The sequence below is a fragment of the Sander vitreus genome, chromosome 7, assembly GCF_031162955.1.
Source record: "Sander vitreus isolate 19-12246 chromosome 7, sanVit1, whole genome shotgun sequence".
Lineage (NCBI taxonomy): Eukaryota > Metazoa > Chordata > Actinopteri > Perciformes > Percidae > Sander > Sander vitreus.
In genome coordinates, this window is record NC_135861.1 from 6,979,887 (window position 1) to 6,984,249 (window position 4,363).

A 4,363-nucleotide genomic window follows, 5' to 3' on the forward strand; every position below is an offset into this window, starting at 1 on the left:
GAAGAAGAAAAAAGAAAACGTTCAGTCATTTCGGAGATGGTTCATCCGCAACCTCCTAGTGCGTCAGGCTGCTTTTCCCCGGGTGCGCAAAACAAGCCATGCGATGTTTTGAAGCGCAACAAAATGAATCTACAAAAGATGGATTTCTCCCGCAGCACAGATGCTCCATGTGTGCTCATGTTAGAGATCGGCGGAGGGTATACAGGAAGGCAAGGAGAGGGAAGGGGTAGAGTTGGAGAAGGAGAGGAATGTCATCAACATTTCGGATGTAAGAAAAAAAAAAAAAGAAAAAATAAAGCTCCAAGACGAGAAGAGAGATGATTAACAACCACAAAAAGTTTGGCTGTACTTACTGATCAAACCGCCCTTCGCGTTCGTCCTGCTTGGCATGTTTTTTAGGATGTCAGAGTTGCAGCAGAAGACATTTCCATTCCCGGCGGACTTGTCAGACAGCAGCAGCAGCACCGGTTCCGAAGCTCAGCTTTGCAGTTCCGTGCGCACAGGAGAACAGCGCTCAGCATGAATGAGAGGAGAGCTGCGGTTAGACTCCGGCATCCCCTGGTAGAGGGAGGGAGAGGGAGGGAGAGAGAGAGAGAGAGAGAGAGAGAGAGAGAGAGAGAGAGAGAGAGAGAGAGAGAGAGAGAGAGAGAGAGAGAGAGAGAGAGAGACGTTAGTGACATGAGTGCGCCCCCTGGCTGCGTAAGTGCGTCACAGCGGATCACCAGACGCACCGCTCCATGGTGCGCATAGGTGGCAGCATCGGACCCGATACAGGCTGCGGTACAGCGTCTTCTCATGCTCCTTGTAGTGTTGACATGATAAAGGTTGTTTTACTGGAATCATTCCTCTGATAAAAGGCTGCTTCTATTCAGCTGGATTGATTGCTGTCATCTTATTACTCTGCATGCTGTCTCACCGCTGCGCTCATTGTGTGTGTGTGTGTGTGTGTGTGTGTGTGTGTGTGTGTGTGTGTGTGTGTGTGTGTGTGCGCGCGCGTGCGTGCGTGTCCTTTCATGTTTGTTTCATGTCAGTGATTGCTTGTGTGTATATCTGTGTTTCTGCAGTGTGACTGCATGTCTTTACTTCAGTTTGCTGTGAGCCTATACGTGTGTGTTTATTCAATAATGTTCACTGCTTAAAGGTCAGCTCCCTTGAAACTTGACAAATCATCTCTATCGGCAGTGTTAGCCTTGTTTGGAACTTAACCAAAGACCACAGGCTGCCGGGGCTAATTTAGAGCAGATCTCCACTACGAATCAGCAACTTTTTATTCAGATAAAAGCATTGCTGTTCATATTAAAACTTTTTTAGTGCTACCAACCCATACTGTGAAATAAGACAATCCAGTCGATTTTTTGTGGGCCGCCTAGATCCACCCACGCCACGGCTTGAGAACTACCTTTCCAAAGGTGCACTATATTTTTCTTGCAAGCCAATCCGAGCTTACTGGGCTTTCCAGGAAGGGAAAAATAACATTAAAGGTCCAACCTGTAGGAATTTCTCCCATCTAGCATTGAGATCATATATCGCAATCATCTCTCTCGCACCACACAGTTCAAAGTACGTATTACAGCTACGGTAGCCTTCACGCTTCAAAAAGCCGGTCTCTTGCTCTTTTCAATATCCTTTTTCTTTTTCTGGGCAAAGAAGAAGACTCCTGTTCCTGAAATTTGGATTTTGAATCAAGGGGGTAAGCTTCTCCTAACAACTCGTAGATCCTATGGTGCCATTTTGATGCTAACAAGCCATCACCCCCCGTTAGCATCCCATTGACTGCCATTCATTTTGACGTCACTTTGACAGCGAATAACATTACATCTGAAGTGTTTAAAGACTTTATTTGTCCATTGTTTATTTCTAAAGAAACACGACAATGTATAAAAGGCTCCATTACCTCGTATCTCACGTTATGGCTCCGTATACGTTTTTGTGAAAATAGGCTTGTGTCATAACCACGGGACTTACTGTTGTATAGTAGAGGTATTACCGTATAGTACAGGAGAAGCTCGCAGGCAGTTTCGACTTATATTAGCTGTTTAAGTGTAATTACTAATGTTAACTAGCATTTTAGTTAGCAATAATTAGCCTGTGCCTATGTTATCTCCTCACATATACCTACGCTCTCCGTCTCTGCAATATTCAGAATGATTGAGATTTCTCTTGGCACAGCTACCAGAATACTTACAACTTTCAGACAGGTTGCTCACGTCACATCTACGTCGTCAAGCTCAGTTGGAGGCTGCGCAGTAACGCTCGGCGCTCACCGGAAAAGTGCTTCTAATATCCTTCACTGGTCTCCGTCCAGAGCAACGGGATCTGTTGGTCCATTCTTATATACAGTCTATGGTCTACCCCAGTTCATGCGAATGCAAATGTAAAATTTCAAGCCAAAAGGAATACTTGGAATTGATGGTGGTGGTAAATATTCATGAAAAAGGACAAGTTTGTGAACGGGCAACACAGATTTTGAACTAAACACATTACACACTGGACCTTTAAAGTATGTAAATGTTCTAGAAACCCAAAGTACGAATGAAACTGAAAAATTTGCATGCTGTGTGTCTTAACAATTTCACTGCCTCATTTAACAATGATCTCATCATTGTTGTGCTCCTTGTAACTTCTCTCAATCAGTGTGACTGTTTAAAAGGTGACATTGTATGGGACTCTGCGGTGGCAGAGAGATAAATGGACTTCATTATTCCCAAACTGCTAAATTACTGAAAATTTCTACTGGAGATGCCGGGGATTGAACCCGGGGCCTCATACATGCAAAGCATGCGCTCTACCACTGAGCTACATCCCCTCCCGTGGAGACTGAGGAGTCACTAGTAACAAAGTTCTGGGCTCGTATTTACAAGAGGCCAACGGAACAGAACTTAACTCGGGCTATGCTGACTCAGCATTTAACCGAATAGAATTTAACAGACTGAACATATAAAGGCTGATCAGACCATTTTTGACATAGGCTACACTAAACTTCAAATAGAAACGCATGTAGCCTACTACCAACAATACTAAATGTATGAGGATGATATAGGCTATTCGCTGTGTCAGTTGTCCGTACATTAACGTTAAGTTAATTAGCAACTTATTAGTGGAGCATTTAGTTGCTAGGGGGCAGATATTCTCAGGAGTTGGTGGAGAGCAAAGCAGAGCAACAGGAGAGTGAATATTATAATCGGCAAGTGGCCATAAACACGACTCCTATGAATGCTTAAGTTGCTCCGTGTCAACTGGATGCTTACGTAGGCATCTGTTTGCCAACGTTAACACAGCTCTAGCAATAGGCTACACACTTCATTAACTTCACTTCATTGACATCTTGTAATGGATTTTTGCCCTTAGTGGCCAAAAATTATACTGATTTTGCATGTTTTTTGTTTTACTAAATCACAAATCAAATACTACAAATCACATAGCTTACCTTACATTATTAAAGACTTATCTAAAAAATAGACATGTTTAGGAAGATTTAGGTTACCACGATCCAGGCAGCCGTGATAATGTGGTTGCGAGAAGAGGCTGTTGAGACGCATTCAAGGAAACTCCGTCATCTGAGACTTCGATGGATAACATTGTCAGATGTTTTTTGGCAGTTAAAATGCCTCTTTTTTTATTTATTTTTATTTTTTATTTTTTAAGGATGACATTTTAACATGTCACAGTAGGAAAAGCACAGGTGCAAATAATCAAATACACGATGGCTGAATTCCATTTAGCTGATTTGGTTCCAGGGTCCTGCTATTGTGCATGCTGGCTCACTGTTGCACTGCCATGGTTTAGTGTGACACTTAGATTGAACATAGCCATTGTTAATGTTATAAGTAACACCTGTTGTTTTCCTACTATGACGAGTTAAAGTATTTGTTGTGAAAAAGGCTTATTGTCAGATGTCACACCATCCCTAATTGCATCATTAAAGAATTTTTTGAAAATATGTCCCATGCCTGCAAATGTAATAATGTTAATAATGAAACTTTAACACTATATTTAAACACAATTTTCCCATCATGACTTCCCCTGTAACCCTATAAATAAAAAGTTTTGGAAAAAGAATTGGGGAGAGGAGAGGAAGGTGAAGCTGAATCACATGGGAGGATGCATTGTTGGTGTTTGTTTGAGCTCTGTCATTTTTGTTCATCTGCAAGAATAGAAATGTAGTTTTTTCTTCATCCTGGGTCCCTGCTATGACCTTTGAAGTCCCCTTGTGCATATTAAATGTTGATATTTCTGCTCATATTAGTGATGACTAGGGAGTTTTCATATAGGGCGATGGGGTGTCAGGTTCCTCCTCTCCACACTGAGGCAGAGGATGTGGTTACCCAGATGATACTCTGCTGCTCAGATTACTGTACGTGTG

The 4,363-nt window shown here is 42.4% G+C and overlaps 1 protein-coding gene and 1 non-coding gene across 2 annotated transcripts in view; both read right to left on the minus strand.

The window, feature by feature from the left end:
* LOC144520564 (plexin-A1-like) overlaps positions 1-513 on the minus strand; it is a 301,950-nt gene extending 301,437 nt beyond the window's left edge. The window contains exon 1 of the mRNA XM_078254352.1: positions 354-513. The gene's annotated coding sequence lies outside the window, so the exon portion shown is untranslated. The remainder of the gene's footprint in view (positions 1-353) is intronic.
* A 2,221-nt stretch (positions 514-2,734) lies between these two features.
* Positions 2,735-2,806, minus strand: trnaa-ugc (transfer RNA alanine (anticodon UGC)). Its single transcript has one exon. It is a non-coding gene; the product is annotated as a tRNA-Ala (tRNA).
* Between the last annotated feature and the right edge of the window lie 1,557 nt (positions 2,807-4,363).